The sequence below is a fragment of the Corvus hawaiiensis genome, chromosome 5 (assembly GCF_020740725.1).
Source record: "Corvus hawaiiensis isolate bCorHaw1 chromosome 5, bCorHaw1.pri.cur, whole genome shotgun sequence".
Taxonomy (NCBI): Eukaryota; Metazoa; Chordata; class Aves; order Passeriformes; family Corvidae; genus Corvus; species Corvus hawaiiensis.
Window position 1 is genome coordinate 33,194,155 of NC_063217.1, and position 14,013 is coordinate 33,208,167.

The following is a 14,013-nucleotide window of genomic DNA, read 5'->3' on the forward strand; positions in this document are numbered from 1 at the left end:
CAAATCCCTGGCAAGAAGGAAAGACAATTTTTATATTAGGCATTTGAGTACACATCCAGGGCTTTCTAAAACAGAACAAGATCATGTGCTTTCAAAACTAAAGACTCAAAACTGCTCTCTTTAACACACCAAACATACCAATTATAAATGTGGGGAACTCTTGGAAATGCAGATACAAGAACTGCTAGGTTGCAAGGAAGTCATAGAACAGGACCTGATGCTAAAACCTTGGGGTAAGCTCAGTGGTATTGCATCATCGTGTAGTGCTATTTTGGGAGGTTTGAAGTTAGATGTGGCTTTGACAGAATTAGAAGGTAAGCCTATGTATTTGCAATTACTGACCTACATGAAAACCTGTGCAACAATGTAACACCAAGGAAACCACAACTTTCAGTTAATGCAGATACTGAAATTCCTGACCCTGATAGAGGAGACAAATAGGAAATCTCATCCCACAGCCACTTCAGTCTGGGAGAACTGAATATAGTTTTAAATGCGAGAGGAAGATACACCAATTCTCTCTATTGCATGCACAAGGTTGAATTCTGTATCTTAGTAGGGTGTCATTGGTTCCTGACACACAAGGTGTCCAGCTAAAGATCTACCCACTTTATCTTCTTCAGAACAGTGTAGCCGTTCAATCATGATAGTAGCTTAATGCTACTATGCCTCTCAGCTGTGTCTAGACTCTTACACATATTACAAGCCAAAGGCAGGCATGGAATTTATTTTAGATGGAGAAAAATGTAGGAAGTGTGACCTCATATGCTTTTCATCTCAGCTCTTCAGATGTTAAGCAACAAGTGTGAAAAGTGTTCCCCAGCTATGCTACTGATGCATAAACAGCAGGGCTGTTCTGGGAGATGTTAAAAACTTGTATGAAACTGCAATACTCCAAATGAGGAAGCCAAGAAATGCTTCTGAAAATACATAGATTAATTTATATGGTACTTTTGAATCAATTCTTCTAAGACAAATGCTTTTGCCCTTTTAAGTAATGCAGTTTTGCCAACAATCTAAAATCTAAAAAAGTACTCCAAAGTAGTTAAAAGAAACTGTGTTGCTTCCATCAACTAAATAGCTTCCTTCATTTTTTCAACTACATTTCATCACCTAAAAAATTAGACTAGCACTTTTTTTCAGATCAGAAGTGAGCTATTGAAAGTAAACTTCCCCCACTGTTCTCACTGACTGCATTTTGGTTCACATCACACAACTTCAGAGTGCACAAAGTGGTTTCCTTAGGATGAAATGGAACCAGAAGTTGTTCTCTGGGAGCACAGCTAATGAACACCAACCACTAATGGGAACTCAATCCACAGAATCAAACTAGAGCTGAATAGGCCATGACTGCAACGTGTTAAGGTAGATGCCAGGTCCTCAATACCAACCAATCTGCTCCTACTGCATCTCACTGCCTTTTAAAGCACACATAGCTTTAAGAATTGCTTGCAAGTTTCACAGGGGAAAGGTTTCTTAGCAGAAATTAAATTACTGACTGCTTATGCAGTCTCAGAAATTGGACCTGATTTCAGATGTTTGGAAGCTCAGAGCTGTTTGATCAAGACTTCTGGTTCAAATTTCTATAAACCATCAAAGAGAATAACTGTGCAGCTGACTATAGATCTGATTTTCTTGTAAACGACATGCACTTGATTTAAACTCCATTTTAGAGGTCTTTTTAACAAGGACAGGACCATTATTTCCCCAGTGGATTCACACATTTATAAATAAAATGGTGGGAAATAAAACGTGTTTGCTGACATGTGTCCAGCAAATTTTATCTCAGAAGGTAACTGTACTCTGCAGATTTACCCATTTCTGTTTCTCTTTTTTCCTCCTGTCATCCAAGCAAGCTATTCAGATAGCTTCTTTTGAAACTGTTAACAAGAAATCTCCACAAGCAGATTAATTCTTTTTGTCTAAGTGCATGAAGTTTTGAAGTAAAATGGAAGTCTTCAGTTTATGGTCAGTGCCATCAACTAAAATCTTTTGCTTCTACAGCATATGCTGCATAAAAAATGTTATCTACACAATGAGTTCACAAAGGGTTTTGTTTCTATATATGGTAAAGCACACATTTGTTTTAGCATTCTCAGTGAGTGTTTTTAGTTACATGTACCCTTCCTAATCTTCCCTCTCTGCACACCAGTGCATGACCCAAAGAGCAGTAAAGCTTTTAGGAGAGTCTTGAAAGATTGTATATTATATTACTGTGAAAAAAAAATGCTCTCTTTGGCACAGGAGAGGACAGTTGTCCAAAATAAAACTTTAAAGAAATACTGTTTTATACAGGGCTGGTAAACTTACAGCTGTGCTAGAGTGACAAATCACAAAACACAGAAATTGTAGAACAGTTAAAGATTATTATTTTTACTCAGAAAACAAAATATTCCCTAGATACCAACAGGATTCTGAGAGGAAAAATCTCTTGCAAGGTTTACACAATTTTTCTTTTCATGCTACTGTTTAAAACCAGATTTATACAGATTACTCATCCTCTGTATAATGATTTTTAAAAATTAGTATATTTTTTATTTGAGAAGTTTTTAATTATCCTGTAAAAACATGAGTTTAAAAAAAGTTAAATATTAATTAGACCAGATATACTACGGAGACATGACTGGAACAATATGTTCAATGGCAACCAAAAAAAAAAAAAAAGGGAGAAAAACAACAGTTAATACATGCAGCCAAATTCAGGCCAAAGCCAAGTTTCTGTATTACAACAAAGAGCAATGTTCTGATTTTATGCAAAACCTGTAGGGTGTCAATAGCAACACTTTACACTCTTGGCACAAAGCACAGCAATATCCAGTTCATTTGCATAGAGAAAAGAATCCAGAGTTTCCCAGCACCAGCTTTGCAGAGTAATTGCAAGGTGCTCACAGGCTGTGCAAATACAGAAAGCACAGGAATAGGTAGTTTTTCGTGAGGAAGAATAAAGACCAAAGAGAATCTATGATTGCACAAATGACAATCAGTCTTCCCTCTACTTACAGGCAAAATATTCTTTTCATATATTGACTATTCCATTTGTATAGAACTTACTTAATGCATTAATAATAAATGAATGCTTTTTATTTAATAATCATGTTTCTGAATTACATTTCTCTATTATAAATGGCAGTGTCACAAATAATTCTCACCACTGCTTCACTTTGTGCAGTTTGGACTTCTAACATTTTTACTTCTATATCTTGCACATTTAAGAAAGTTGGGAGTGGGATAAAACTGCCAAATACTTAACTAAGACACTTTTATTCTCAGTAACTCTTCTTAGCCTTTTTGAATCCAGAGCTACTCTCACCCTTGACAGAATATGAAAGTGTGGTTCTTCGGAAATTATGCACTGACACACAGTGCTGTTTTTCTTACAAGACCACAGAAATGCCATAGAGGTAAGTTCCCTTATTAAGTGTGAAGTTCTAATGACCCTATGATATTTTTCTTTGAAAAGCATGCCTGAGCACAGATGGGACTTTTGATGTCTGTTAGCAAAAATTGTAGCAGTTATTGTCCTGCTCTAGGCAGAAGTAAGGACTGAGTAAAATATGCTTTACACTGTTAACACCTGGGCAAATAACAAGCTGTCCAATCAACCATGGCCCTACTATGGCATGAAAGGAAAAAAAGGCAAAACCTTTGAGGCATTCAGAACACAGTGTTACACTGGGTCTCACTGCTGTTTGCCAAAAGGCTTTTCATGGCAATTAAATTTCCTGGAAACAAGGCCTCCTTCTGAATGCTGAAAGGGCTCAAATTCATGTTCTCACCACAAAACAAGATATAATACAGTAATCTGAAAGTAGGACAATCTCTTTTTTCCCAAAATTCCAAGGTCAGACAAAAATGTTGTCTAATTTTATATTTAACTTACTAATAGCAGAGGATGCTGGATACATTGTACAAAATAACTAGTAGAGCAGAACAGTATGAATAGTTACATTCATACAGATTCCTACATGAAAGTGGGCAAGTTTGCCAACAGTGGTGATACCAGAATCCTCTTTTGAATTTATCTCTTAAATGACTCTGCCCTTGATACTTCAGATATCCCTGGGGAGGTCAATTTACATAAACTGATAGCAGCTCTGACCCATGCATTGCCTCTCAAGCTAAAGAACCAAACTGACATTTCCAAGTATTTAACAGATTTTGTCTCTATGATCACCCAGTCAGATCCCAGCGCCTCACATACTTGTATATTCACTCCTATCATGTTTCAATAAACCTGTCAAGCTTGCACCTGTTCAAAGGTTGGTGGAACATGTCTACTCATCACTTCACAATAATCAACAAGTGACAGCTGTGCCTGTAGCTGATTCTAACTTTTCTATCATAATGAGGGACATAAACAAATTTCATCAGCTGTTCATATTTAGCCCATTTTTCCCTAAGAAGATTCATCAGGTTATAAAGACCTGAGTCATGCACTCTTTAAGACAGATTGGCATCTGATACTGCAAGTTATGAGAACAATGGACTGCTTCTGAATTTGTCTCTCTTCTTTTCTTTCTTTTTCCTTTTTTTGTTTATTAAAACCAGTTAGCAAATAACTGTTGCTGACATTTTTTGTGAAAGCTTTATTTAGGGAACAGACAATCAATGTCAAACACCAGTTGAGGAAAATAGGAGTCATCCTTGGCACTTCTTGAACCTTCAAGTTGAAAGAGCAATGCCAGACATTTTTCTAAAGCTTTGCATTAGATGATGTTGAAGCATTTTGTAAAATAAATCAGTATCTATGCAATATTCTAAGGATTGGGAATGTATTCAGCAGTTTTTAAAAATATATCAGTTCTGATTTTATTAAAACTATTAGCCTCTAATCATACCTACTTATTGGAAACATCACAAAAAGAAAATTAAAGGAAAAAAAGCAAGGAAGGAAAAGAACAATTCTCCTCATATCTTTGAGGAAAAAAAATCACCTTCATCTTCAGAGGATGTCTCTTCCACATTAAAATGACTACCTTTTAAAAAGTAAGAGAAAGCCTTAACTCATAGACTTACCCAAAAAAAGATATTTTGAAATTGATCTTTCTCCTTTACTGGAATTTGTTCTACAGTTTATATATTCTTCCTGAGACCAGGAATAGATACTCTTTATCCAAAAAAAAAAAAAAAAAAGGGAAAAAAAAAGGTTATTTACTTTGTCATCTTTTCAAGATCAGGTTTTACCTCCACATACAATTCACTTATCCACAAAGCAGAAATTATTTTTTCCTAAGTGGACGACCAGTTACATATTTTCTTCCCATAACTTTTTTTTCCACCAAAACCTTTAACATCAGGTTTCATACTAGCCTGCTGCAGCAATTCCCAGCTTAAAAGTGATCCCATCAGCTGCCCTCAGCTCTTAAGGCAAGCGGTGGGGAATAAGTGGGCCACTCTCATTACCACACGAGCACAATAGCATTCACACGGTCCCATTCAGAAACTGATGCCAAAACCATCTTCTGGGGCACACAGGGGATCTCCACCACTTGTACACAAAGCCTGGGACTGTGCCACCAGGGTTCTGCAGAGAGATATCTTCCCTGTTCCTGCCTTGGTAGCCAGAGAAGTCCTGGTCTGGCAAGCTCTCTGAAGAACCTGCATACCCCAAGTCAGAAGAGAACAAAGGCAACTGGGGAGTCTTGAAAGTTACTCTCAAAATACACCTCATCACACAAGGTGCTGAACATCATCTCTTCACAGATTTTACTGTCCCTGATAGCTGGCCTTGTTAAGGTGTTTTTTGCTCTTGTATATAGCAACTGGTCACTGTATTTTTTTCCATTTAGTGCATGCCTAGCTCTTCCTTACAATGCAAATCCTGGCATCTTATCGTATCCTCCCTATAATTTTTAACTTTGATTTGCCCCTGCATATTCCAGGAGCTTTTATTTTTTCTTCTTTTTTTTCTAATAAATTACTGATAAACTTAATTTATGAAGCCTAGGAAATTCCAGAATAGCATCTTTGAAGTGAACTTTGGGCTTATTCTTCTTGACTTTTTCTCCATTTTTTACTCTCTGATCACTATTAAAATCTGAGGCTGAATTATGGTGTGTATAATCTCTTCCAAGCTTGTTCAACAGCCCAAAAATTGTTAAGAATGCTTCCAAAATTCTTTACAGTTTATACAACTTTGATACCTTTTGGAAGTGGGATTTTTGGGGTTGGGGTTTTTTCCCCAAGAACAATATTATTCCTCAAAATTACTAATACCATCTCATAACTAATTACCTTGCCTTTGCTCAGATAACTGCATGCCACTAAACAAATCCTGTATTTCAGAATCCTTACTATGCCTTTCCTCATTTTACTTGCCAATACTTTCTGACTTTTGTTCACTTATTGCTAAATGTCTGGCAATTTCCTGATGCAGTGTTGCTCTATTTCATCTACTCCTGTGCTTGGTTATCAGCTTCTTTTCCCTCCACACCTCTTGTGAATGTTTTTGGGTGGTTTTTAACAAGAAGCATGTTGTAATGGTGCTGCAAATTAGATGAGTCCTTATGTTAACAACAGATAACTATGATATTACGGGAAAGAGCTCAGGAGAGAAGGAAGGACAGCTACACAAATCATCACTGATTGCTAACACAGAACAAACTAAAACTGGCTAAACCAATTCTTCATTTTCAGACAATTAACTAACAGCCCCACTGCTGTTTTCTATGATTTTGCGCAGTGTCTAACTTCCTGGAATGTCTTTCTGCATTGGACAATTTTCCTGTACTTTGCATAAGAAATCCAAAAAGAATATTCTGTTATGTTTCATTGGTTTTCTTGTTGGAGAAATACAGAGGGTCTCTCATGGGTCAATATCTGGATGTGTGTTAATAGAAAATGAAGTGCACAATGTAGTTTATTTCTAAACAGAGCAATGTACTGGTCTTGTTTCAGATAAACATGTACATCTGAATTTTACAATGATCCTATTGTTTTCAAGCCAAGACTTCCATTATGTTTTCAGGTCAAGACCTCCATACCCATTCTCTGTTTGTCTCCAATTTGGGACTAAACACTTTTCTCTATTTAGGAAGCCGTCGTATTTTCAAAGAGCTCATCTTGTTTATTTACGGCAAACGGGAGCTGACAACTCCAGAAGGCTTTCCTTGTTGTCCCTCCTGGTCTTACTGACTTTTCAGGAATCCAGGAAGATCACAACGCAGATAAGCTAAGAACAGTTTCCATTGCACACAAACCCCATGAGGGCACAAACTGGCAGCAAAATACCATGAAGAAATTTCCAAGTAAACATTCTCCTCCTGGCTAGATCTGTAATTTCATTATTTAGAACCCTCATTTGGTCTGTAAACTGATAGTGTCATAGGATTAACTCTCTGCCTGGCTGAGATTCACACACATACTTCTGGTAATACGAACTTGATGTGTATGTCAATTCCTGCCATGTGTAATGGCAGAACTCACTATTCTTAATGCTTGTATCTTCATTAATAAAGAAGATACAGTATTCTGAGAAATTTCCACAATTTGGATGGCTTATATCAGGAGCTGATAAATTAGTTTAACATTTATTCAATTCAAATGGTGAATTATTCCTGCATCACTAGTTCATCCTTCTTGCTCTTGCATTCCTTGGAAACAATGCTTTCTGCTGTCTCCCAGACCTTTCATGGTATAGTATGTTTTTTTACAACTTAACAAACATTTTGTAAGTTACCTTTGACAAAACAGCCCAATATAAGAACAAAAAAAAATCCTACTTGATTTGGTAACATAGCTTAAGGACAAGCTGAAATGCCTGATTTGAAGATCAAGGCCAGTAACTGTTAAAAGCCTTTCCTGAAACTCTAAGGACAAATTTCTCCATGAACAACTCCCAGTAAAAGGTTCTAATTTTATTGAACAGAAGAGCATTGAAGAAACATCTCTGGAGATAACACTGTCACTCATCTTAGAATAGCATCCACAAAACTCCCCAAAACTGTAAGCAAGAGACAGATTTTAGCAACAGATTTTATGCTATATTAATTATGGATTGCTCACATAAACCAAAATTTGTTTTTCCCCTTGCGATGCCACAAAAATGAAAAACGAAAATAAATTATTTCATAGTTGGTAAGTAGCTAAATATAAGATTTATGTTTGTTGGTGTTGTGTAATACTGCTGGCCTAATTCCAGTCACTAAACTCTTCAGCTGTCGCTCAACAGGTGTAAAGTGGTTTCACTAACTTTGTACTTCTGCAAAAACACATTAGAACTATTCAGAGACCTGAAAACCTTGAGTATTACAGCTATGCCATTCTTAAGGACGGAGAGTCATGACCCCACCTTGACTCTTTTACCTACATAACTGCAAACTACCCATCCAAAATGATGCTGAAATGGAGAATTATCGACGACTCCGTCAGTCTGCAGAATTATGATCTTCCGATGCTATAAACACGTGCAAACTTTTAGCATCAGCACTGAATGACAAGTCCCATGACTGAATATTAAAAAGCCCAAATTTCTTCAACATCTCCCACCACTTAACTAGTCAACCAATTATATTACAAAAGCCAGGGACTGTGCCACCGGCGTTCTGTTGAGAGATTTCTATCCCTGTTCCTGCCTTGTAGCCAGAGAAGTCCTGGGCCGGCAAACGCTCTGGAGAGTCTCCACGTCTTAAGTCATTATATTACAGATTTTTTAAATTTTAACGTGAAATTAAAGGGTTGTGTTTGAACTTGTTCTTCCACCAACGAATCCTGCCAGACCTTTAGGTTTTATGCAATATGTTGAGCGCCAAGAGGGCCGTACGAAGCGGCTGCTGCCACCACTGAGGGCGGCCAGGCAGCGAAGGCTTCCCGAGCCCTCCATTCCCAGCCTTCCTCCGCCACCCTGCGGGCGGGCTCCCTGCGGGCGATCCACAGCAGCCTCCGGCGGGGAGGAAAAGGGGGGCGGAGGAGAGCCTGTGCTGGAATGAAGGGCTTGTCCCGCCTGCCCCTGACCAGTGGTGCCCGAAGTCCCCCGAGGTTCATGTTTTGCCACGTTTGCTTCGTCTCTTTCCAAGAGAGACTCTACTCTTGGCGGGAGCCCCGGGTGCTCCCCAGGGACCTTCCCAGCGCTAATGCTCCTGGAGATGATCCTGTCCCCTGCCAGCAACGGCAGCAGGGCTCAGACAATCCAGGGCAGGAGAAAGGAGCAATTATGTCCTTCCTCAGGCTGAACAGCAAGGCTGAATAGCTTAGTAAGAAAAAAAAGACAAAAATATATCTACCTATATACATGCACTGTGTACTACAGATCTCTTCTAGCATAGCACTATTTGTAGTTCAGAATTCATTTTGAGTGCCATTGTCCAAAAATTTCAGAGGCTTAAATCACCAAATGCTATGTCTGCCAGCCGAGGGAGCCAATTTTATTCCATAAACATAGGGGGAAAACATTTTTGAACACGAAAATTCCTGGTCTTTTCACATTTATCAAGTCAGAAAATAGTAAAGTATAATAGTTTTTCAGTGGCATCTGTATAGCATGATTTTGAAGGTCTCTGTGACCCATATAGCCTTATAAAGTAATTTGAATTCCAGACGAGAGTAGGAATAAATTTTGAAAGCCAAGTCTTGTGGCAACACTTACACATTTCTTCCCCTTTTTTAAATAATTCATTTCTTCATTTATTAAAATTATTTTAGACACTAATAAACAACTGTGGTAATTACTTTTGCTAGCATATACAAAACAAGAACTCAGAGCAGCTTACTTTATCACATTTAAAGTTATTATGCCTGTAACAGGTATGCTTTTTGGTCCAGGAGGATGATGGAAAATCAATCGTTTCTTATTATTTGTGACATCTTCAGATTTTTTAATTACACTTTAATTACACAAGGGTCAGCAGAATGCTGACCTCAAATGTGATCATATGTGCTTCCTTTCATACCACCTTCTTCGAGTGCCAATTTACAATACAACTGAGTTAATTACAATACTTTTCATGCAAAAGCAAGTAATAATATTGAATACCAGACTGCATCACATTATATATATAACTCCCAAATATTCCTCCAACAGAAATGCTAAGGAAAATTTTAGTCATTATTTTGAGGAATTCTTAGTTTTAAATGTTCTTTCATAAGTCTGTATTTTGAGGAAAGGGTCTTAAAAATGGGACAGAAAATGTAAAAACATAACACTAAAATGAGCTGCATTTTGGCAAAAAATAAGGAAATTCCTACATCACTTGCAGTTTATTGTAGTAAACTCCAAGTCCAATACTGGTATAGGTTACAGACAGCAGAGCTTGGGCATTATTGTCAATAAGCATTCTAACATATAGGATTGAATACAGCATTGGCTTTTCCTGAAACATTATGTCCACCAATACTGCAAGAGGGACAACTTTTAGTTAAAAAACATGCAGGGATCTGATTAATTTTTTGCAGTCTCAAAGTACAGCTAAACCCCAGTCTGCTGAGGCTGCATTCCTAAGAAGTGCAGCTGTAAGCATTTTAATCAAAAATAAAGCAATTTTTCCCATTATAATTTGTATCGCAGTGAGGGAAAATGTGCAGTAGCTTAGGAAGTACATGTAATTTAAATGTTCAGGAAAAAGCATTTATCAGTTGTGAAGGACAGGGAGCCTGAAGCTCTCCATGGGAGCCATGGGATCACCAGTACTGTCAACCTGAGGAGCCTGACTTTCTAGCAGCTAACTTTTCTGAATAGATTTCCATTCTGAAAGATCTCAAGTGCTTCATCTATGAGGCCAACAACCCAACACAACTGTAAGTGTGTAAGCACTTTGCTTTCTCTTTTGGAATAGTTACATTTTCCTTGCTCTCATCATCTTCCTCAGATGAATCAATGACAGTCAAATCAGTCAAGGGTAAAGAACATAATAAAAGGAAAACAGTGGTTAGCAGAGCACAGTACTAAATTACTGATGACAGAGCTCCAAATTGAAGAGCTGGAAAGTGACAGATTAAGGGGTGTTACTGTATTAGTTATCTGGAGTCACTGAATAGATATTTGTGCATCATAAACCCATTTAAAAGTGAAATTAAAGTTTAGTCTAAAGGGAACGGCATAAGTTTAGCATCTCAAAAAAAAAAAACCTGTATCAAGATGAAATATTCTGTGGAATGGAATATTAGCCATTTAAATTTTAAGAAAAAATGGCACTAATCAATTTATGAAGTGTGTTCTTATATATTCCTCATACTAGCTCCAGGCTTTATTTCTTATGCCCTCTAAACCTTCACAGATATTTATTCCTATCTGTTTCATCCTTTTCCTCCTTTTTTTCTGGTTTTGGTTTGTTTTTTTATTTTCCCAGTGGAAACTATCCCACCTCCTTTTCTCTGTTTTCATTTTCTGCACTAAATGCTTAGCTTTGACTCTGAATTTGTCTCAAGTGCAGGCAGCTGAATTATTTCTTCTAATCTTTTTCTTGCCCTAGACCAAAAATGTCCTCTGGCTGCCATTTTTCACTACATATGATAAAAATATACAGGAGAAATAAAACCAGTGCAAGCAAATTTACAAGTTTGCTTACATTTATGAACTTACATGAGAAAAGGAACAATGGGGTTTTTATATAGCATCTAGGATAATGTGGTCCCATTCTTCTGACAACATAGAAGTATTACTGTGCTTTCAGCTGGCGCTGTTTGCTCACAATTGTGTTCTTGCTTAGGATCTCCAAATAAAAAATGAAGGTCAAATCTTGAATGGTAGAGCTTGCATGGGATACTGCCAGATGTCTCAAAAAAAACCCCAAAACCACTAGATGAACAATATCTAAATCTTTTTTATAGAGAATGGTCATTAATTTCTTTTCCTTCCTTCACTTTGTAAATAAATATTAGTGATTTCAAGCTAAAGCGAACACCATAGGGAGCAAAAAGTTCATGTAAACGGTAATAAATAATCATATATCACTAAGATATAATAAGGACTTTTTTTTACCTTTACATTTATTCTTTCTACCTCACCAGGTTCATGCAGATATTGTTCACCTATGGTAAGATTTGCATAACTGTAAAAACAAAATTAATTACTTAGGTATTCAAAACTCAAAAAACATTTAATAAAATACTCTGCAAGAAGCAATATTGCAAGCTCCTTTCTTTCCTGGATTAGTATAAAACTTCTTTCCAGGAGGAACATATCTTTGTGTTTCAATTGTGGACAGAAGTACACATACAAGACTCTTACTGTTTCATAAGAGCTGCCAAATCCACATCTAAAGTAATAAATGAACACATTAAATAATGTTTCAAATACTTCAGGCTTTCCATATCTAGTGTGCTAAAACAACAGTAAGTAGAAGACCCAAATATACCTGCAACTCAGAAGTTAAATATAAAAGCAATCAGATCCACTGTCCACAGATCTATTACAACAATTCCATGCACGGCGTTATGGACAAAAAATAAATAAGATGGTGGCAGAGATGAAGTTTCAGGATATCTCAATAATACATACGTGTTCAATAAAAGTTGTTTTGATTTTGTGCCAGCAAGGTGAAGCACATATATATCTGTGCTGATTTTGGCTGGAGTAATTTTCCTCCCAGTGGCTGGTATGGGGCTGTGTTTTAGATTTGTGCTGAACAAAAGGTTGATAATATCAAAGTGTTTTTGTAATTGCCAGGTAGCGTTTACACAGCGCCAAGACCATTTCTGCTTTTTGTACTGCCACACTGGTGAGGAGACTGGGGGTGCATGGGAGGCTCGGAGGAGACACAGCCGGGACAGGTGACCCCAGCTGACCAAAGGGATATTCCAGACCATATGGGATCATGCTCAGTGTGTAAACTGGGGGATCTGCCCAAGTCACTGTTATGTGTGATGGGGCACTGCTCTCCTGGAGATGGCTGAACACCTGCCTGCCCATGGGAAGCATGGAATTCATTCCTTGTTCCACTTTTTTTTTGCGTGAGTGGCTTTTGCTTTCCCTGTTAAACTGCCTTTATCTCAACCCATGAGTTTTCTGGCTTTTACCCTTCTGATTCTCTCCCTGATCCTGCTGGTGGGGGAGTGAACAAGTGGCTGTGTGGGGCTTGCCTGCTGCCTGGGTGAAACCACCACAATTTCCAGCAGAAAATTTTGAGAGATGAGCATCACACATTAGCCCTGTCTGGCATGTGGATGCAGAGCACAAAAGCTGCAGCAGCACAGCAGTGGAAACACACTGAATTGAATAGATTTTATACATTCGATTATAAAAAGCAATATGCTGGAACATTGTGTACGATGGAAGGGTGAGCCACATTATACTTGTGCTCAGCACGTGGAACAGACAGTATGTATCGGCTTTAAAAAGCTCAAATTTTTTTGGTTGTTCTGGAGGGGTTTTTTGCAACGTATGGAGGTTCACATTGTGTGAAATGCACCATCACTTCATCAGGCAACCTCAGTGCTGCTCTTCGACTGTTGGGACACCTTGCCATCAGGTAAGGAACCAAAGGGCAGGCGACAAGAAACAACCAGAGATGACCGAAAACTGACCCTTGGAAACCACTTTACGCGCTCACTGTTATGAAGCTAGTTAGCATTTATTTGTGCGGATAGAAATAATTTATTGGAAATAAACAGACCTGCAGTTAAATTCTGTATCTTAATGCACAGAGCATTGATCAGGGGGTTAATGAGGACGACTTTGGACCTCAGCATCTCAGTGTTCCTGAGGACGGAGGACGTAAACGAGCCTAGCCTGGAAGGAGCAGTAACGTGAGGCAGCAGCCGGGCGAGCGGGATTCCAATGGATTTGCAGAAGTCATGAGGACGTAATACCACCGTCTGGCTGGGCTGAGCGCAGCCATGGCTGCCCAAGAGAGAACGGTCAGCCCCACGCACTCCCTGCAGCGCGCCGGCAAGCGGGCAGGGCAGGGCAGGGCAGGGCAGGGCAGGGGGGTGAGTCCGAGGGGAACGCCGCGACACTCGGCCCCACCATCCCGGCCGCACGGGAAGCAGTGGGGCCCGGGGCCGTGGCACGGCGGCTGCGCGGCCGGAGGAGGCGGGGCCCGCCGGCACCACGGGCCGCTCCCCGCCCCGGCCCGGCGG